Source organism: Nothoprocta perdicaria, unplaced genomic scaffold (genome assembly GCF_003342845.1).
Source record: "Nothoprocta perdicaria isolate Ctin4 unplaced genomic scaffold, notPer1 scaffold_195, whole genome shotgun sequence".
Taxonomy (NCBI): Eukaryota; Metazoa; Chordata; class Aves; order Tinamiformes; family Tinamidae; genus Nothoprocta; species Nothoprocta perdicaria.
In genome coordinates, this window is record NW_020455149.1 from 1361889 (window position 1) to 1383963 (window position 22075).

A 22075-nucleotide genomic window follows, 5' to 3' on the forward strand; every position below is an offset into this window, starting at 1 on the left:
AACAGCCTGTGACAGACAATAAACTGTTCCAATGGTGGTACAATGGCCTGTGTAATGAAGCTGCAGTCACTCTTCTGATCTCCCATGGACCTGTCTCTTTCTTTCCCTTCTTGAGAACCTGGCACTTCCAATCTATTCTAATCTTCCCAATTCTAGGCTCTGATTTATATTGATCTGGCTATTGTACATCCTGTCAGAGGAAGGAGGAGTTAAGGATTCGACATGGAGGTAGAGGCATTACTGACATGAGGGTAAGAATAGAAAATAATATCAGAGATCAAATGATTCTAATGGATGATGTTTTAGCCTTGCCGAGCTCTGTAATTATACCTAATATTTCTCCTTAAGTCTTGGCTGATGTGAACAAGTATACACACAGTAAAAGTGTTCCCTTGTAAAAAGACTGTCCCATAAGAGCATGGTGCTGAATTCAGTGTTGGGATATCTGGCTTCTGGTCACTATGGCATCAACATCAGATTAGACATAAATCATTTATTCTTCCTTGTGCCTTTGCTGACTTCTTTGTAGAGAAATGGCTTTTGGCATCCCCTGCTTTGCTAACAAAATACACTGAATGAAGACAAGCTCTTTAGAAGTAAAGCCTTAATTAGAATTCCTCTAACTGTGTTAGTTTACACATTATTTTGTGTGTTTACATATCCCTGATAACCAGGGTTATGTGTGCATCCCATGCTCTTTTTCATCATTCAGATATGGGTAGGAAACACTTAAAATAGAATAATATCCATGTAGCAGAGATCACTAATGCTCCTGCCCAAGAATACAATAATTATACATGCTGACACTCAGTAATTACTTGTATTTCATGCTTCAAGGGAAATTGATGCACTTTGCCCATGAAGCAGCCGTTTTTTCATAACTGGAAGGATACCTATTTGAGCTCTGACTTGTTAATCAATGTAGGAGACGCAGAGGAAGTGATGCCAGCAATATTTGTTATCACAGAGGACATAACAATTAGTATTCCTGGAGGTGATATTTATCTATTTTTGTAACTTCCTAATGCTCCCTAAATATGTATGATATTTTTAGTTCAGTAACAGTCCATAGTTCATAATTCATGAGACCATTGTCCAGTTACAAGTCAGGACCAAGAGAACATCTATTCTCCAAAAAGCCTGCCTTCACACAGCTTTTTTGAGGCTACTGGAAGACTAACATAATTTCCTGCATCTTTCTCGGGTCATCTCAGGTTAATGAGACTCAATCACTTACTACTATTTTTGTACACAGAAGCCTTCTAATTATGTCCCCATAATAATCATTTGTGCTGGAATTACTTTCCAGCAAACCTGCCTGATCAGACAACTTGTTTCAAACAAATGTCTTCACCATTACCCTGCAGAACGGCACAAGCTCATAATGACCACATGAGGAAGTCTGTGCAGGGATATTAGCAGTCCAGAATATAAGGCAAACAGGCATTTATGTTCCACAATTGTTTTTTACCTATTGCCTGACAACTTTGTGCATTTTGCCCTCTCTTATTTAGTTTGCGAAGCCACACATAGAAGAGACAGACTGGAAATATTTCTGAGCAGCAGTGCTATTTACAAAAAAAAAAAAAAAAAAAAGTGATAACAAGTAAAATCTTGTGTCTGAGACCTTTTAGGTGATCATGTAATACAACTAATGTAGACTCGGAAAATTAAACTGCAAATGATATCATTTAGCCACTGTTTGGGTTTTGTCTTTTAAAAGAGTGATGAAAAGTGTATGAGGGAGGGGAGAAGTGTACAGTAGTGAGAAAAGGAAGGAAGGAAGGAAGGAAGGAAGGAAGGAAGGAAGGAAGGAAGGAAGGAAGGAAGGAAGGAAGGAAGGAAGGAAGGAAGGATCTGGATTTGAGAATCAGATATTTTCAGTCTTCTGAGTGGAATCTCAGTTTAAAGAAAAACTGAAACAGGAGGAGGAAATCTGAAGAGAGAAACTTTTCCCTCCCCGTATTTATTCACTGGCTTCCATCAGCTCTGGTTACCAGAGTAGTGCCTTCCATAAAATAGTAAATGTTTTACTTGTTTCCAGGAAAATAATTCCCTGTTCAGTTACATGTTTAATTACATAACTTATGTATTACAAAAAAAATGTAAATGTAGAGCAACATTGGCAAAATCCATCCTTTGAAGAGATGCCAACGAAAGAATGATTTGATTTTCAGATTATTTCTCCAATTAAATCCTTCATTCCTCACTATGGGGCAGATAGCATAATGATCTGTGTATAAATAACAGTAATAGCAATTGTATGGCATGAACAGCTCTGCTGTACAGATTGTGTTTTGCTTTGTTTTGTTTTTTGTTTCCCCTTAAGGGGCTATATGTAAGAACTGCAGCAAGCAACAAAAGAAAAAAATGTATTAAGTATAGGTATTGTATCAACTCCCAGCTATTTATGAGCTGAGCTAGCTACAAAGAGTCTGTTCTTACACTCTTCAGCATACAGGACTGCAATCCTGAGCACAAGACTGAGAAGGTACTTACCTCATTCCCTTTAGGAACGCAAACAGCTGCGTCATTATTTTGTAAATTTGTGTACAGGATGCTTATATAAGTGAAGACCAGCTCTTGCTTTCCTTGTGGCACAATAAACACCACACAGGCTTTCTCCCTTCTCCCCCCAGCATGTGCCATTCACTTCAGAGGAAGGGCAGTGATGTTCCCACTTTCTAGCTGAGCATTTCTTCCCTAAAGGGTGCCAGCAGCCCAAGACGGATCCTATCAGCTGAGAGGTAACTGGAAGGACACCTTATTTTATACCACAGAGGCTGGGTGAAGCTGGGTGCTTGGTGAGATGCTGCCTCCTCCTTTTAACACTTTTCCTCTGTGCTTCATGCATTACCCTAACTAGAGCCCCCAGCTTGCTGAGCCCTGGCATCAGAGGAGACATGCTGACAGTCAGCATGGACAAGATTAGGTTCCTTCCGAGGCTACACTTCTAGCACCCAGAGGGGTTCACTGTAGAACAGCAAGAGACCTGACACTCAGGCTGAGCAAGAGATAATAGTCTCTGAAATCCTCATGCCTGTAAATATTGGCTGAGACTATGGGCACGTCTGCCATCCAAGATGCACTGAAATCAGAGTAGGCTGCACATCCACTGAGACCCTCCACTGCTAAGAGCTGCAGCAGAGACAAGTGGGTTAAATCAAGATGAAGGAGAGTTGGCATGACGACTGCACAAGTCTTCCATGTGGCCTGTGCAATAACTAATCATTACACAGTAAAACATAATAATTACTTCTTAATGATGCAGTGCAGAAACTAGCTTTGTGGCAGAGCATAGGAGGCTGAGGAGATGGAGGGCTTTTGAGTGCACAAAACAACAAATAAATTGGTGTGATCCCTACTGAACAGACCTTACTGGACCTTTGAAATAAGTAGGTGATTTCTCTTTATTTAGTTATTATTGCTTTCCTGCCTGTGTGCTCAGTTGTAAACATTTCTTCATTCCTGACTATTGTGCTTTTAGTTCATCTTGGTTTAGTGAAGCAATAAGATGCAATAAATAATATGTTGGTGCTATGTTCCTGTCATTAAAAATGAAAGGAAAAAAAAAAGAAAAAAAAACAGGAGAAAAAAAGAGAAAGAAGGAAAAAAGAGAAAAAAGATAAAAAGAAGGGGAAAGGGAAAGAGAAAGGGAAAGGGAAAGGGAAAGGGAAAGCGAAAGGGAAAGGGAAAGGAAAAGGAAAAGGAAAAGGAAAAGGAAAAGGAAGAAAAAGGAGAGCCCTCCTGGCTTTTTCTCTTTGTTGTCATTGCTGTGTACCATTACAAATGCTACCAGAGAGCCAGGAAACAAGCTCACCCAGAACCTCTTCATGTCCTCATGAAAGAAATGAAAGAAAGAGATTAATATGTCTTTCCTTATTCTTTTCACTCTATTTGGAAAATAAATAAAAAATAACTAAATTGCTATATTTTTCCCCCTAAGACATGCAATCAGGGTTCTCTGCTCTTCTAACACAGTCAAACTTGGCATCTCCTTTGCTGTTGTGCTGTAGGTAGTTATTACACTATCATCCTTAGCACAGCATCATCGCAGCCTCAGCTGGTCTTGTCTGCTGACCGGCAGCAGAGAAATGTGATGCTTCAACTGCTCTTTAAACAGCAACAACAAAATGGGAGTGGGGCTGGCGGTCATCCAAGTTACAGACAGGAAAGCACCTATAAATTTTCAGAGAGGAAAAAGACAGCCTACAAGCCAGATCCCATAGGAAAGGATGAGCCAAAACAACTCCCCCAGGCTCAAAAAGCCTCAGGCGAGAATAAGTCTTCGAAAAATGCTCCCTTTGCTCAGAACAGTTTGAGCCTGTACCTCTTCCCAAGCAACAGCAAATTGAATCAAGGACATCACATGTCTCCTTTTGCAGCTACTGAAGAAATCCTTCAGCTCTAGAGAAGTCCATGGGGAAATCCTGCTGACTTCTCGGATGCCAAAATGTCATCTTGTTGCATCTTGCCTTCCATACTAAGTATATAATGCTCTTGCTGCTTTGTGTGGCCAAGGGCTTTCTATCTGCAGCTCCACAGACTGCCTGCCTTCCTCACCCAAGCTGCTGGAGGAGTTTTCCATGGACATTCTCTGGACATTCTCTCCTTGAAGAAGGCTTTTCCCTCATGGTCATTGTGCTACAATTGTTATACTCATGGCCTTGCACCTCCCCACAGTCTTGCCAGAGTGGGCTCTCATGAGCAGCAATTGCCACCAGCATGAGAATCATCCCCTCTCTCACCTATTTGGTCTCAGCTTTGGGTTTATGTGTGAGGACACAATAATGTACATATAGCCAATTTCACAACCTTGCAGGCCCTATCAGTACATGCCCCTGTTGGTGCTAACATTGTAAACAGCACTGCCAAATGGGTATTTAAGCGAGTCTTCAAACTTAGTGCTGAAACTTAGTTAACTCAGCAGAAATGTATTATGTGGGGAACCAGTTGCTGCACAATGGAGGACATCCAGAAGAGGAAATCTAGGAAGAAACTCTTACTAGTTGGGTCAGAAAAACTCAAATAATCCTCTCTGCTGATAGATCAGGGGAAATGATAAGTAAGAACTGAGAAGAGGTGCTAAGCAGCTGGGAACAGTATTTCCCTTACTGGCCATGGTAAACATAAATGCATATCCACAATCTTTGCTTTGGCCTCTTTTCAGTATAATTTTGAGAATGTCATTCAAATATTTGTCAAGAGAAGAGGAGCAACTCACAGGAGCCTTCCATAATGTTTTATCAAATACCTGCAAAGTCCTCTGCCAGTTTCTAAAATCCACAGACACTGCTTCCAGAACATACTGCTAATTTATGTAGTTATCTATACGTATGCATATGTATAAAATAGCTTGGAAATATAGCCCAAGCAGAACAGAAGCTTTTTACAGTCCCATAGATAGCAGGAAAGTAATTATGTTCCATCTAGAATGGAGCCAAGGCCACATTTTTCTTAAGAATTATTTTGGTTCACCTGTTGAAGAATTTGGCTTAGATATTGTGCCCAAACTTGGATTTCTAAAGTCATACTCAAGAACTCACACTAACAACCTGATCCAGAAATCTCCTTTACAGTTACTCAACAGAAAAAGTGGGAGCTTTAGCTATTATGAGCTTGGAAATCTAAATTTAACTCTACTGTTGTGTGGGTTTTGTAATAAACAGAAAACCTAGCTTCTGCTCATTTCAAGGCTTTTCAACTCATCTCTAAGTTTATATCTTCAAATCATCATGCAGTTGTAGCACAGAGCAACCCTGTATAGATGAAAGGATCATAGTGTAATTTCCACAGGACCATGCTCATAATAGCTAACCTCTGACATAGAGAGTTTTCCAGTGACCCCCCACACCCCTCCGCTTACTCACATAAAAGACTTCAGCAAAGCAGAGCTCAATTGTCAGGGTGTACCTTAGTTTTCTATCTTGTAAACTTCGTATTTTTTCTAAGAATCCCTAGTTCAAGAGTTCTCATCTAAATTGGGTGAACAGCAGGAAGAATGAATCACAGAATCATAGAAACACAGAATCACAGAATCCTTAAGGTTGGAAGAGACCTGTAGAGATCACCCAGTCCAATCTCCATCCATATGCAGGGTCACCTAGATCATGAATGGACTCAATCACAGGATTGAGTCGAAGTGGGTTTTGAAGATCTCCAGAGAAAGATATTCCACAATCTCTCTTGGCAATCTGTTCTAGTGCTCTGTCACCCTCACTGTTAAGAAATTATCCCTTAAGTTCCTGTGGAACTTCTGATGCCTCAGTTTGCTGCCATTTTTTCTTGTCCTATCACTGGCCACCACTGAAAAAGGCCTGCCCCATCCTCCTCGCTCCCTCTCTTAAGGTATTTATATACACTGATTACATCCCCTCAGCCTTCTCCAGGCTAAACAGGCCCAGCTCTTGCAGCCTTTCTTTATAGGGCAGAAGTCATGTCTTTTTCTGTATCATCTCTTTTTCTTTATTTAGGTGGGACAGGTCTGCTCTAAGGAGGTAGAGCGTTGTACACATGCACCTGCTGAAGAAGGCTTGCTCCTATCATATTTACAGGGATGCAAATGTCTCTCTCAATGCCTGTCATATCCTTTCTCCACTTTTACATATAAAAGCTGTTGGTTCCAGTTCACTCACTGGAAGCAGAAGACTAAATAAAAAGAGAGTCTAAAGACAGAATTGTCACCCCATTTCTCATTTCCAAACACATCATTCCCCTGTGCAGACCCATTAAGGGAACACAAAGGCATTATGTTGAAATATGAGTGATTATGCAAGGAGATTACTTCAGATATCGGAGCTGCAGACAGTGGGGCATAAAAGCACACTTGGTAGCTGGCAATGACATCTACCTGAAAGCCACTTGCATAGCAAAATTCCGTCACTATTACAATGAATATATAAAACATGGAATCTTTGAATTTATTTGCAGGAGATTCTCCTGAGAAGTGAGGGGTGAATTAAACAGCTTTAAAAAGTGTTGTATTAGCATCTTGATTAGCATCTAGCCAGAAATTGCAACAACTTCATAGTGAACAACAAACGCAGAACATATTTAGCATTGCCAAAAGACGACGTCTACTCTGGCAACCCTGAAATGAGGCTCTGAGTGTATGAACAGATGTATTTAAGCTAGTTCACCAACTACCAGGTCTCAAAAGTAGGAGTAGCAAAGAGCAAACGAAGAGAACAGGGAAATGTTTGTACTGCCCCAAGAAACTTTTCTTAGGTTGAAGCAATTTAAGGAGTGGGAGCTTCCTCACCCTGACCTTATTTACATTGAAAAAAAAAAAAAAAAAAAAAAAAAAAAGTATTTTTTGTTCCCATAGTTTTGCCTAATTTAATCATTTTTAACCATTCATAATTTTGACATCCACAAAATGTCCTACGGCGATGAGTACCCTATTTAACTGCACGGTGATTTTTAAATCGATACCTATTAATATCCACCTGAGACCTATGGATCTCATGAATAAATAAATAAATAAAGTCTCCTATTCACCTTTTCCATCTCTATCACAGCTGTTCAGATCTATGTGTATCCCTCTCCTCCCTCTTCATTCATGGCCTTTTTGGGATGAGGAGTCCTACTCTTTCTAATGTCTCCTCTCTGAAAGTATGATAACTCCCACTATCTTTGTCACCTTCCTCTGTACTTCTGGTTCATCTGCCCTTTTTGGGACTGGCATGGGTAGAACTTCACATGGAATGTAAGCAGATCTATCATGTACAGATTTCAGATACAGGCTGCTGAGAAGTGTCCTGCTTAGAGGGGACACCCACCTCTAAGGTAGGAGTCACTACCTATGTGAATGGAAAAGTTCGTATTAACTGCAGAAAGATCAGGTCCATATTATAAGATAATTCTTCTATGGACTAAAAAGCAGACAAATGTTTGAAAGATGATAGATCTTTCAATTCTTCTAATGGAGGCCCAAATTAATGTAAGGTTCCTGTGTTCAGGGCGTTACAGAACTTTTGCCAAAGACTTTAAAGGGGAAGAGTAGACAAAACACATGAGAAAGTGAGTATTATTTTCTTTGGTTCACATTTAAGAAGCTGAAGTACTTGCTGGGCTTGCCAGAGGCCACATCAGGAAGCTGTGGTGGAACTACAAATTCAGTCCATGTCACCAATGTCCTAAACAAATAACTTAAGAACAAAATTATTCCTCATCTTTTTAGTTGTGTTTAGTATATTTCTATCCTCAAATCTGATTTTTAAGAGGCTTCAAATAATGTGATATGCTGTGAAATTTACTACTATGAAGAAGGACAACTCTTGACTTAGGATTTACAAAGCCAGACATTTTTCATTTGCCTGTGTTTCAAAGTAAAAAATACACAATACCACTCTTTTGAAGAGACCAAGAGAGAGTTACAAGCTTTCTTCAGACAAATCAAAGCAAATTGTTTTCTTCTTCTTCTTCCATTTTCCTTGCTTACTTCTTTCTGTGTATTTTTTTGGTTTCTTTCCTTTACCAAATCACACTGCAAAATGAATAATAACACTATGATATTTCTCTCAGGGAACTGCTTCTGATGTCAAAACCTTTCAGTAAAGACCTCTACACTTACTCCCAGTGGATAAGATTGTGAAAATGACTTGCAGACATCAAACAGACATTTTTAATGAGAATTTAACAGTGAGCCCTTCATATGATCTCTCCTTTTAATGGCAGCTAAGTGTGCTGGCTATCAAAATGTCAAAATTAAAATGGTAGCTTGTGTTACCTTCCTCCTTCCCTGCTTTTCCTTGTATTTAAGAACCTTCTGTGTTTGGTCAAAGGCAAAAACCTTACAAGTAAATGCCCCATATATATATCTACTGCTAGGGCTCAAGGTCATTCCTGAGAAGACATGACATTGTCAGGTTAAATATAGCATGTTGCTTGGTGATGGCCTATCCTGTCCTGTCATTAATGTTCTCACAGCTTTCATCAGCTGAGAATTCACTGCTAGAAAAGTGAAACTGGTGAGGGTGAAAAATACCAGTAACAGACTGGGAGATGAAAGTCTTCAGCTGAACCTCATCATGAAATAACAAATAGCAGGAAAAATATCTCATGGAGTTCCTTGAAAAGCTTTCCTTCCTTGAAAAACTATTATTTCCCTTACTGTTCAATGTGGAACAAATTGTTCATGTTTATTCGATATAAAGCCCCTTTATGAGGTTCCCAACACCAATCCTGATCTGCCTTCGTTTTCCACCATACAGTTTACAGCCACGCACTATTATGTATAAAACAGTGAACTGAATTTTCCCATCGTGGATGAATACTGATAGACACATTGGAAAACGGGATTCTAAAGTGGTCATTTATAAAAACACCATTTAGCATTGGTATGAAGTGTGAAGCTCTACTCTCATTCTGCCACAGCAATAACGATGGAAATCCTCAAGCAACCCTCTGTGGTGGACGAAAAAAGCATACACTCTCTGTCCACATGTGAATGCTGCCTGGTCCATATTCTCTGCTTTCTTAATGGACTATCTTTGTTTTACATCAAAAAATGAATGTTAAACAGAAGCGCTACTAATAAGATCATATTTTTTGAATAACACTGATGTAGCAAATGATCTGAGTGAGGTCGTGGCCTCACTAACCTTGCTTTGGGAATTTTGCTCCTCCTGCTTGACACTGACTAACCTGAAAATGCACAAAACTGAACAGAGCCCCAGAGACATTCCCAGCCATGTAGCATTATTTTAATTTTTTTTCAAACAAGCAGAGAATATGATATTTACTTTCTTCCATGTAAAAACATTCTTGCTAGTCATTTTATTCTTTTATTCTGTTAGTCATTTTATTCTTGGCCATAATCTGGGGCAGCTGGGGGCTTCAGTACCTCTTTATTGGAAGAATTTTTAACATTTAGTTTATCCTGTCTTCTGAAACAAAACTTTTTTGATAATTGGTGCCAGAGGCTCAGTTTTCAAAAATCTGGTGGAACGAAAGATCTTGTGGTTGAAATATATCTGCTCTGGTATTCGTGTGGCAGATTCACAGCTGAACCTCAATGCTTGGCAAATGGTAGCAAGTGAATCTATGCCACATTGTTGTGAGAAAAGGAGGAATGAACTACTCTCTTTAGAAAGTCTACATAAAGGCTACCCAAAGTTAACAAATATTTGCCACTGACCTTGGTGGGCTTTGTGTCAAGTCACAAGAACTTGTCAAAGGTCATGCAGAAAGCTTGTGGCTTGGTCAGGAGCTTATCTGTGACCTCCTTAGTCCTTGTCTAGCATTTTAAGGATAACATATTTAATATAGCACATTATGTATACTTAGCATTGTGTAGTATACTTAGTGTACTAGGTATAGCATATATAAGTATGTATTTTATCCTATTGTATTTAATATAAATATCCTACTTTAACGAAACCCTGGCGCTTGCACAAACTATTAGTATACTGTCCAGGAATTATCTTGGATATTCAATGGTTTGTATTGTGAGAGACCAAAGAGGCAACCAAGTTTAATAAAATGGTAATTATGGATGACTTCACCCATCTGTACATTGGCAGTTCATCTATCACAAACAGATTAGAAAAACAATTTCTAGGTGATTTCTACAACTGCTGGTCTTAGAGTATGCAGGAATATGTGTTCTTGACTTGGTCTTAAGGAGCTGAAGAAATGATACAGACAAGTCATTGAACAATAAAAAACACTAAAAGTGGAGGTAAGAAATTATGATATTCAGCAAAACCACTTTAAAAAGTGCTGAGCTTAAGAAGAAAGGAAAAAAGGAAGAATGAAAGAAAGGAAGAAAGGAAAAGAAAGGAAGGAAAGGAGAAAAGAAGAGGAATCAAAGAGAAAGGGAAAGAGAAGAAAGAATAAAAGCAAAAGAAGGAGGAAAGAGGGGAAAAAATGAAGAAGAGAGAAATAGAGGCAGCAGGGAGTGGAGGAATAAAGTAAAATCCGTAAATACAGAATAGCGGATACATTAACAGACAGTTTCTGAGTCAGGGAAGTCATGCAGAAAACAAACTGAAAGGCAAGAGAGGAAAAAACACTGGTATTTGAAATGTTAAGGTCCAAAAGGTTACTTGATCTAAACAGCCAGCTTTCAGGAAAAGACAATTCAGCTCTAGCAAAGCCCCTGACTAAGGGAGAGAAATTACAATAAAACACAAACAAAATGTCAGCTGTAAATGAAGAAGGCCAAGGATGTGATGTGACAAGGGCTGAAGTGAGAAAAACAAATAAATAAATCAAAATTTAAGGACATTTCTGATGAGTCTTAAATTCACAAAGTTTACACAGGGACTTCTGAGCAGTAATCCAAAAAATTAAGGAACAAAAGAGATTCTAAATGATTCATTTGCATAAATATTCCCCATGTGCCTATGTTAACACTTTTTTCAAGTCAAGAAAGGTCATAAGCCTGAAGAATGAGAAATGTTGAATGGAGAAATACCAAAACAAACTGATAAATTAAATAAGAGGATGTGGCACATACATCCCTATCTTTAAGAGATGCACTGGAGTATTTTATGGATTACATATTGGTGAGACTTAGTTTGTTTCCAGACAAATGGATTCAAAAAAATCAAAACTACAATTATGTGGAGGAATATCGTGTGAGAGGGAAAAAAAACCACTTTATTCTTTCAAAGAAAATATACTCTCTATATTTATCTTGAAGCATCAAACTAGTAGAATCACCTAATACATATATGCATAAATATATTATAAGCATATATACATACAAGACTCTGAAAATTTTTCTTTCAAGAAACTAAATTATTGTCGAATGAGGAAATTATTAAAAGTTGGAAACTGTTAGAGAGAGATGAGGGCTACCTCTCAAGGTCACAATGGCTACATTCAAATGTTCATTTTTTCATTGTAAAAGATAAACAGTTGAGTTGTCCAACATTAATACCAGTTATAATCTATTTGCTGAAAGTACTAATGTTAGGGAAAAAAATAGAAACTGAAAGTTGAAGCACTTCACAATACAGTTTTTAAGCAGGGCGAACTGAATATTCTGATAGCAAATGACAAGCAGTGTTGATTGATGAACAAGAAATGCAGATGGAGAGAAATATTTAGAAGCCTTCTTGGCTTCTCCCTCAAGAGATCCCTCAAGAAAGACCTTGATGTCACTGTGCACAACCCAGTTCACAAGCTCTGCTCATTTACTATGAACAGTTAAAAAAGCAAAAGCAAACAGAAAAGAAGAATTAGTAGTATTTTAAGGTGCAGAAAAAGACTGGGTACTGCAACTATCTAACTGAGAGAGGAGTAGAAGAAGAGAAGACTGAATAAATTAATGCAAATATAAGAAAAACTGGTTGCCCTATCTGTATCAAGTGAGGCAACACTCAATAACACTGAAAGACAACTTCGATACATATCGAAGGTTGTTTGGAGCACTAAAATACTTAACTGACCTGATGAACTCACTGCTACATGCTATCACTAAATTAGAGATTTTGGTAGGAAGCAGAACTGGATTAAACTCTTATTTGTCTAGCAAGAATATCTGCAGTTTGTCTAGAATTGGTAGAGGATTGTCTAGAATTCCATTTAGCTGAAGAAGGTGGGTGCTTATTTTCATTTAAAAAATGGTTGCAGGGCACAAGCTGGTGAGCATTAGGAAGTCTTACTCTTCATGAGCAGTATTTTTATCCACTGTGGCTTTCCCTGCACCTTCTTCTAAGGTCTCTGGCAAGGGAACTAATAAAGACACAATATTGGACAAGATGAAACACCTGCCTGATCCGATGTTGCAGTTGTTATATTCTAATGTTCTCTAAGTGGATGACTGATGCATTTTTGAATAGGAAAATAATGAGTAATGATAACAAATAACACAATTCCAGTTAATGCTAACATTCATGAAACTTTTGAGATGTATGAATATTTTCATGAATAAATCATTGGTCACCCACTTGGAAAAAAAACAAAATTATAGTGGAATGAGCTTAATGTCATTATTCATAAGCAAAATTGTGAATCATTTTCAATACATGACCCCTCTTCTTTCTAATTGACTAAGTATGACTGATTAGTTTAAAAGGAGACAGGAAAAAATCTCTTTAAGTGCTGAAAGAAAATTTCTCAGGAATCTATGAAAATACAAATACTGGTTGGACTTAAGAACTTGTTGTCTACATCGAAAATTTTTGTTGATTTTAACTTCTCATATGATGGAATGGATTCTAAAAATAAATGCCCTGATCCTCAAAGATTGTTGATCATTCTGTCTCCACTTTAATCAAGACAGCTTTACATATTCAGATCATCCAAATATCTTGACCAGAGAAATTACTAAACTAGAGAACTAATTTTAAATTACTATGTTCATCTTACGTTTAATTCCAACACTAATTTTCACAATAATTCAGTAGAAATATTGATGAAAACATTTTTGTTTAGATCCATCTTTCTCTAAAAAACAAGACAAACAAAAATATAAAAGGACATACCTGCTCACAGTTCACTCCATGCTCTTCTCAGAGATTGAGGCCTTTCATGCTCTAAGAGATGCTGTTTTATAGGACTTAATTTTTAGCATTGTGGCCCCTCTTAAAAATAATTATTGCCATCATTTTCAGAGGTCCCCCACACTATTCACAGTGCTCATTATCACCTTGCATTTCCCTTTCGGCAGAGACTGACTACTCAGAACTGTTCAATAAACAGTTGTCAAAACATTAGAATATTCCAATTAAGACTCTTTCTTACCACGAAAGTCAAATTCTGGGCTAAATTGCACTAGCATAAATCAGAAGTGATTAAAGTCAGTGAAGTCACTCCTGATTTGCAAGAATGTAATTAATATGAGAATCTAGCCCATAGAGTCAAGAGAGATGCTGGATTGTCAAGAATCAGAAGAACATCTTGTCATAAGAAAAACAGAGGAAAGGCTCTCAGCAAAGCAGCTGGTTGTAAATGATGGTCAGTTTTTTTTTATCCTTATCATATTATAAAAAGTGAACACAAGAAGCACATGGACTACTGTGTATCTAAGTTTAATTGAAAAGCATTCTCTAGAATGCACTTGATGGAAATAAGAATAAACTCAGTTGACTCCATCCCATTTTCTTGAGACTTAAAATCATAATATATGAGAGATGTCTCTTTGAAACCGCTGCTGATATATAACTCTCTCTACAAGGGTCTAGGCTGTGTTAAATATTAGCAGGAGTACAGATGTAAAGGTTGGACAGCCCTTCCAAAATGACGACCAGTTCTGTGTACATTTACAAAGAAAGAATTCTGCTTTGTATGGAATGTCAAAGAATGCAATCTCAAGGCATATGCAGTTGGTGTTTAGACAATGAGATGACGACAAGCAGATATATGATATTATGCATTTTTCGGGGCAGCTCCACTTCAAGAAATGATGTGGAGATCCAGTCAAAGTTGAAAGTTGCCTTTGCCTTTGTCAAAATAAAGATAGATGGTGGAAAGGATGGGTACATGTGTGTGCGTGTGTTGGGGAAGAGGAGGGAGCTAATTGCCTCAGTTACGGCTTTATTTTGCAGCCCTCAGTGCCTGATCCTCAGTGCAGTGTGGTTCAGAGTCGGGAATCCAGGCTAGGATTTAAGAGGAAATGCTACCGTCCGTTTTAAGCTTTTAAGGCTACAAGCCTTTGTGAAAAAGATATCCCTGTCATTCACATGAACATGAATCTAAGTCCCTTCAACCTTCCTTAGCCTGATTACTATTATATACCCATCCACTCACCCAAGAAGCCTATAAAAGGTTAGGGCAACATTTTCACAAGTGAATAATCCTCTTCTCTTCCTCCAAATCTCTAAGAATTAGCTGCAAGTTGTTGCAAACTGCGAAGTCAGAGGCATCCAGGATTTGTGAATAAATGTCTAGATACAGCCTAGAATACCCATCACCAGTTTATGCCCGCCTTCTCTTCTGCCCTGAAAGAGCCGTGGCTTTAGTATCTGGGTGATGGAACCAGAATCAACTGAATCCCACCTGTCCTGGGATTTAAAAGAGGGAAGAGATGGCAGGAAGAAGACACTGCATGAAATGAACCTCTCTCATGCCCCTCAACCCTACCCTGTAATTTCTTATGAAGTCTCTCATTTCCTGCATCTAGTGATGATCTCTTTTGCCTGTCTCTGACACTAGAAAGTGTGAAAATTTGGGCTAGAAATCTGACTCTTTTTAAAGTCCTACTTTCCCTTAAATTGAACTCAACTTTCAAAAAAGTCTTGATTTCACAGAAGGGGAATCTGTTTCATTATTACTGGTTTGTCTGCATTTCCCATGCTGCATTACTATGGAAACGGGACCAGAAAATAAGTCTTTTGCATGTAGGTCATGATATTAGTGGAGAAGAGGAAGTCTGGGTGAACGGGTGACTGAGTTACAGGAGAGGAGCAAAGTAATTGCCTGAGCCTGTGTCAAAAATAGTGGAAGTTTTCACCACAGATCTCCTCAAAAGACTATTGAATTAGACACCTAATGGGCTAAAAGATCCAAGCATATGGAGCAACTGAGACACAAAACATGCACAGAGGCTCAAATGAGAGATGAAAACTGAAATGCCAGTGGTGAATGGGACTGAATATTCAGGAAAACAAAAACAAACAAACAAACAAAAAAAAAAACAGGATTTTCAGTTCATAAATATTTTTTTTCCAGAAGTAGAAACTCCTTCTTTTTTCCTGGTCTTCCTCTCAAAGGACAGCACAGCATGGCCTGTCATTGTTGTCACTCCTTCCACCCCCGTGGGACACTCCTGTCCACACATGCCCCAGATTTTCCTCTGCCTGTGCCTAACTACAGACTTGCAACTGCTTGAGTACAGGGTATTACTTAAGTTCTTATTTTTGGACAGGAGGAGAGAGAGAGACATCTCTCTTTTTTTTACTGCTCTTCACTCCCTCTAAAACAACTGAAATTGGACAATACCAAGCTTCCTCCCCCTACAAATACTGAGCCCCTTTCTTGGACAGACTGCATGCAGAAGTCATGGGTCACTTGCAGGCAAGAGCAGAGAGGGACAATCCAGCTGGACAGAAGCTTGTCAAGTAGGGAAGCCCACTTCATGCCACCGACAGAGAAACAAACAGGGACATGAAACCATAGAGTGCAGTCCAGAGGTCTTGCAAAGGGAACACTCAACCAAGGTTAAAACCAAAAAGATGCCAAAGGAAAGACAGGAGGAGAGGGGAGCAAGCATACTCTGGGCAGCATAATGTAATTTATACGCAAGTCATTGAAAGAGGTTGATGTCATAAACTATACAGTTGAGGCTGGCATATATTTAGGCAGGGTATGCAACTACAAGCGACACAATACCATAAAAGTAGACAACGTGCTTACTTTTGATCTCCTGTAATAACCTTCCTCATTCACCTCATTCCCGGTCTTTTTTTTTTTTTTCCCCCAAAAAATACCTGCAAGAGCGGACTGTCAAGCAGCAATTGTCCATTACTCTGTTTTCTCTTTCAATTTTTCCCCCTCTCCACTGGGAAGATCTTCCTCTAGGGAAGGTGAAAAAGGGGACTACTCACCACGCAAATACCATGCCTGACATGTAAGTAGAGAAATGGTATTCTGTCTAGATTTGCGATTACACTTACTTTTCTGCTGAAATTCCCTTTCTAGATGAACAAAAACAACAACAGAACAGAGATCTCACCTTCCCTAAAGAAACTTTAGCACATGAAAAGGGTAGAAGGGGAGGAAAAAAAATCTGATGGGTGTTGAAGGGAAATCCCTCGTCTTTTCCCCAGGAGCTGAGTGGAGGACTCGCCCAGTCTTTTCCCCAGGAGCTGAGTGGAGGACTCGCCCAAAGGCTCTGGGAAGGAAATGCACAACCGGTGATTCCCATGGGGGCCATGGGGCTGCATGGGGCTGGGCCAGCCTGCCCAGAGCTGGCACTAAGAAGCTGATGGGAAGTGGGGAGAGGCAGAGGAGCAAACTGGGAGGGAGGCAGTTTGCTGGAAGGCAAACTAGACAGAATACTAGTTTTGTGTGAGGAGAAGCAGCCTGGAAAGGGACCACCAGAGCCTCCAAGTCGACCGGGCACTGGGCTGGAGGGCAGCTGGGTGCCTCAAGCTGCAATTTAATAAGGGCATTTTTACCCCCACAGCCCCCAGCATGACCAGCCTCATCAGCTCGCTCCTGCTGCTCACAAAACACCCTGTGAGGATCGCATGGCTGGAAGGAAAAACAACCCAGAGGCTCTGCCAGGAAGGACTCGCAGCGCAGCCGGCCTGGGGACAGAGGCGGAGCTGGAGCTCCTGTCCCTGCCGGGGCCCAGCGGAGCTCGGCCCGGGCCCGGCAGCACGACCCGGCTCTCCTCACCTGTCCGCCCTGCTCATGCCGGGCACCGGCCCCAAAGTGGCAGGGGGAGGTGGGTCACAGCTGGTCCTCGCGGCAGTGACTCTGGGGCTGCCTCCTTGGCCCTCGGAATGCAGCGTGACGGCAGTTGGACAGCGTTGAGGCTGCGGGGTGGGGTGTGAACCCTTGCTCGCCTTTTCCCCAGGTAGGACCTGAGACCTAAGGCCGTGGAGATTGGCACTGTCCCAAGCTAGATGCACCGCCCCGAGGAGGGATGCTGGGCGGAGATGCTCTTACACAGTGGCAGACTCTCCCCGTACCCCTCAGCCCTTCAGTGCCCCTGAAGGCACTGAATCCCGCTCTCCTGCCTCCTGCCCACCCAGCCCTGCCCTCTGGCCCAGCAGCCAGCACGCTCCGAGGGCAAGCTCCGCATCCCCAGAACACCTCCATTCCCGGTTCCAGGTGACATTTTGCAGGAATCGTCAACAAACATGTCATGCTGGGCTTTAAAAAAGGGTGGTCCAGGAATGCAGCAATGACATATATATACATATACACACATATATATATTAAAACGCCCATGGATAACACTTAGAAAAGGCGAGGGATTCTCTAAATCAGGTTACTGCGTCTCCTTTTTACTGCTCTACCGTGCTAGCCTAGATTCTAGGTTTAATACCACAACTGTAATTCAACAGAGGTAGACACTCTGCTGAGGGCAATCACTTTTCTTTCTTTCTCTCGCTGCCATCCTCCGGTGACCTGCACCACGATGGACCCTTTTAGTAAAAGTTTCCCCCCCACTGTTTTGCTTTCCTCCTTCTACCAGTAAGCAAAATGAAAGCTCATTTCTTGGAAATTATTTTATTTGAAGGAGCTTTACTGTGACAGAGGCAGATGAAATCTGAGGTATGGGGAAGAAGGCAAGGGGAGGCAGAGAGAGAAGAGGGGTAGGGGGGAAATAGGGAGAAAAAAAAAAAGGAAAAAGAAGAAAAAGCAAGAGAGGAAATGTCAGAAGGAAAAAAAGAGAGAGAGAGAGAGAGAGAGAGAGGAAAAATGTCAGTAAAAAGCAAATCTTTCCTACCTGTGATCCAATTACAAGAAGTTGCATCCCATCCCGCTGCAAGCGATTCGTTGTGGAGGGCGGCCGCGGAGCACAGCCTGCTCTGGCAGCCGCGGCATGCAGGCTGCATGCACTCAGTGCCTGCCCGCAGCCTCTTTATCTTTCACTCCCATATCTTCCGTGGGGAGGGAGGGGGCCCGGGCTGGGGGGTGAAGACGGATTTCTTGGTACTGTGATATCGGTGTGTGTGCGTGTGCGCGGAGTGGAAAGAATAGCAGTTTGAGAGCTTTAAGCAAGAGGCGGCATTGTCCGGCTGGTCGAGTTTTTGTCTCGCCCTCTCCGTTTTCTTTCTCTCTCTCTCTCCCACGCACATGCATATACATGCACACCCTCTGTGCCTCTGGCCCTAGGGAGTCCCCCAGCTCTGCCACACTGACCTTTTCCAAAAAGCAAACAAACAAAAAAAAAATCACTGTAGAGCAACAGTGCTATCAAACCTTGCTTAACGGTTTAGACACGACTCAGGGAATTAAAAATAGCTGGAGCTGGCACTCACAAAGAAGCCGGTAATAATTCATACTTCCCCCAGCGCTCCCAAGGAAATGAGGACAAGTTGCCACCTCCGCGGCGATCGTGGCGAGGGTGGGAAGGCAGGACACCTAGGTGAGCATCTTAAGTGTCCTTGCTGGGAGCTGCGGCTGTGGGTCCCCTTGCTGCCAGCCTCTGTGTATGTGTGTGAGAGAGAGCGAGAGCGCAAAGTGGCTTCGATTAGCTGCAAGGCAGGCAATTTCTGCAGCGAACATTTACAATTTTCTTTCAATATACCAGGATTAGTTGCTGTTGAAGGCTCTCCTCCAATAAGATCAGCACTGCTCTCTGATTTGGTGGCTTTGCTGAATAGAAATTACTGGTTCTTGTTATCTCTCAACACACTCTCCCCTCTGCCTCATCAGATGCTCCCTACTTCCTCATCAGAAGTCTTTATCTACAATTTGCACATCAGAACTGATTTTTTCCCCTTTCCTTTCTTTTTTTTCTTTCTTTCTTTTTTTTTTTTTTTTTTTCCAATTACCTCTCTACATCTTTCCCACACAGTGCTTTTTTCCTTATTTCTATATTTCTAGGTACTATTCGCGATTCCATGATAGCTGTAAGTTCAAGCAACATACAGGAGGAGAAAGAAAGAAACAGAGAGAGAAATGCTTTCAGATTATCACAGTGATCTGAGTCTTTGTGCACTGAAGGAACAAAGAGAGAAAGAGAGAAAGAGAGAGAGAGAGAGAGAGAGAGAGAGAGAGAGGAAGGAAGGAAGGAAGGAAGGAAGGAAGGAAGGAAGGAAGGAAGGAAGGAAGGAAGGAAGGAAGGAAGGAAGGAAGGAAAGTATTATATTAAATCCAGTTTAGTTTTTAAACAGATTATTTTGCTGAAATATTCATAGCATGTAGATTTCTCGGCAAAACAGCAAACAAATTAAGGGAAGGCGATACATGTTGCGGACAACAGTTAATTCTCCTTGGGTGTAAAACATCCCCTTTAATTAATAGTCATTAGTCTAAGAAGTATTTACTTTGCTTTAGAGAACTTGCCAGTTGCATGGAAATAATCCAGACACAAACATCCTTGGGTTTGCTTTGTGTTTGTCTGCATCTCTCCTGGGCTGGAATTGATTTGTGGTCTAAGGGTGATGCTTGGGGCTGGGACTGCTGGGACTGCTGGGACTGCTGGGACTGCTGGGACTGCTGGGACTGCTGGGACTGCTCGCGCAGGGAGCAGGAGAGGCAAGATGATCTGATCTATTGTGCCAAGAGCAAGAGGAGGGAACTGGAGAGCAATGCAGAGAAGAGGCTGGGTACCACTTGTCTGATCTTGTCCCATCTCCCCCTGAAGGGGCCACCCAGTGGGGTCTATTCCCACTAACTAACCCCCAAAGGAGGCCTCAGCCAGGTGAAGCTGGGAACTCCTCTCCAGAAACCAAAAAAAAGCCTTTAACTTTCCTGTAGATACTTCTTGACCTGGGCTCATCCCAGGCAGAACAGCTTGTTTGTTCTGCCCACATAAATTTAGCTGTTACATTGAAGTGTCTGAGGGAGATGTTTACCCCCAAGGAAGGCAATGTGACTTCAGAAAACATTCTGCTTGGCCCTGGCTATTTCTTCTGCCCAGGGTATCAGAACTCACTTTTGGGGTGGAGAGTTGTGAGTTTTTGGAAGTACTCATGCTTCAGCATAACACAAGTCTGTGATTCTCTTTGTGAAAGCAATTTTAATTGGGCTTTACGCATCAGATCACTTGAGGAACATCAGGACAGCTGGGGGGTTACTCCTGCCTCTTGATTTCTTAGCCTTCTTGGAGGTTTACACCTGGGCTTCACAGGAGACCTGAGAGGCAGATCTTTGGCTTCCTCAGGTCAGATTTCAAACCTCAAGTCTAGTTTGATGCCAGGAGGCTTTGAAACAAGCCATGAACCAACTGTGTACCTGCAGAACTACTTTTCACCCAATGAAAGGGCAAGGGGACCTCCAGGCGTGCTCTCGGACTCCCCATCCTTTGTGAGACAGAGCCCTAGAGGCTGAGCAGGCCTCCCCCTGCACTTCCCACAGGCTGTGAGAGCTTGGCGCTTAAAGTATTTAACATTCATTAATCAAGATCATCATCAGCTTGAGAAGGGACAAAGCACGCCTCCTCTTCCCTTACTGTTATTGTTTTTCCCTCTCAGTGACTTTGCAAGTGTTTGATTGTGCATGCTGATTCCCGGAGATTTAATTACAGTTCAATAACCGTATGCACAAATCCACCTTTCCCAAAGCACGGAGAAGGGAGGAACGTGCTGGCCCTGACCCTGGGCGATCCTGGAAGGACCTTGTGTTCTTTGAGGCTGATTCCCCCTTCTTTGCAGGAGGAGGATAGAGGTCTTCAAGGCAGGGATGCATGGCGAGGAGCCGCTTTCCGCGGCACGCTGCTGCCCGAGGCAGGCAGCATGAAGGCCGTAGGTGGTGTTCAGGCTGAGGCTGTCTGCTTGGAGTGGCTCTAACCAGCTGCAGGGGGCCCCCCAATGCCATACTGATGAGGCTCGCTGCCTCCGGTCCGCAGCGCGGAGCCAGCCGGAGAGCGGCTCTCTGCAGCGCAGGCAGCGCTTCCCTGCAAGGTTCAGTTCGGGGAAGTTCCTCCCTTCTCCTTGCCTTCTCTTCTCCTTCCCTCCCAGCAGCGCCTCACCTTCCCAGGTAAATAAAAATAAAAGCTCCTTGTGGAGAACTGCAGTGCCCCTCTCCCGTGGGCAGCCTGCCTTGCTGCGCCCTCGGAGCTCGGCTCCTAATCAATCTGTGCAAATACATCTTGATGGCACCCGGCAACTTGGTGGTAAGCAGTGCCTTTTAAGTTTGACAGAGCATCTATTAGCGGCGCCTCTCTTCACAGCGCTACGTGTGTTCGACACACCTCCTAAGGGGAAAAGAAATGCTGCTCCTAAGCTTAAAATATTTAAAATGCATTCCCCCCAACACCCGCTCTCTTGCTTGTGTAGGAGGAGAGGGGATGGTGGAGCTGACTCATTTACAGGGTGCTAAACAGCTGTAGAGATAAATCCACCCTAAAACCGCAGAACAAAGCACTAAAACCCCTTAGCTTGAAGGAAAAAAAAAAAAAGAAAAACGCTTCAGGAAACGGGTATTTGCTAATGATGAGAGACACTCCTGGTGAAGGGAAGCAAAGTTAGCAACTTCCAGTGGGGTTATTTCCAAAAGA

At 41.7% G+C, this 22075-nt stretch overlaps 1 protein-coding gene across 2 annotated transcripts in view; it reads right to left on the reverse strand.

The window, feature by feature from the left end:
- CHRM2 (cholinergic receptor muscarinic 2) overlaps positions 1-18496 on the reverse strand; it is a 93109-nt gene extending 74613 nt beyond the window's left edge. Inside the window, exon 1 of one of the 2 annotated variants that reach the window (XR_003249063.1) lies at positions 18356-18388. The gene's annotated coding sequence lies outside the window, so the exon portion shown is untranslated. Of the gene's footprint in view, positions 1-18355 lie in introns of both variants that reach the window. The other variant, XM_026037272.1, reaches the window with a different exon arrangement.
- Positions 18497-22075: the final 3579 nt, after the last annotated feature.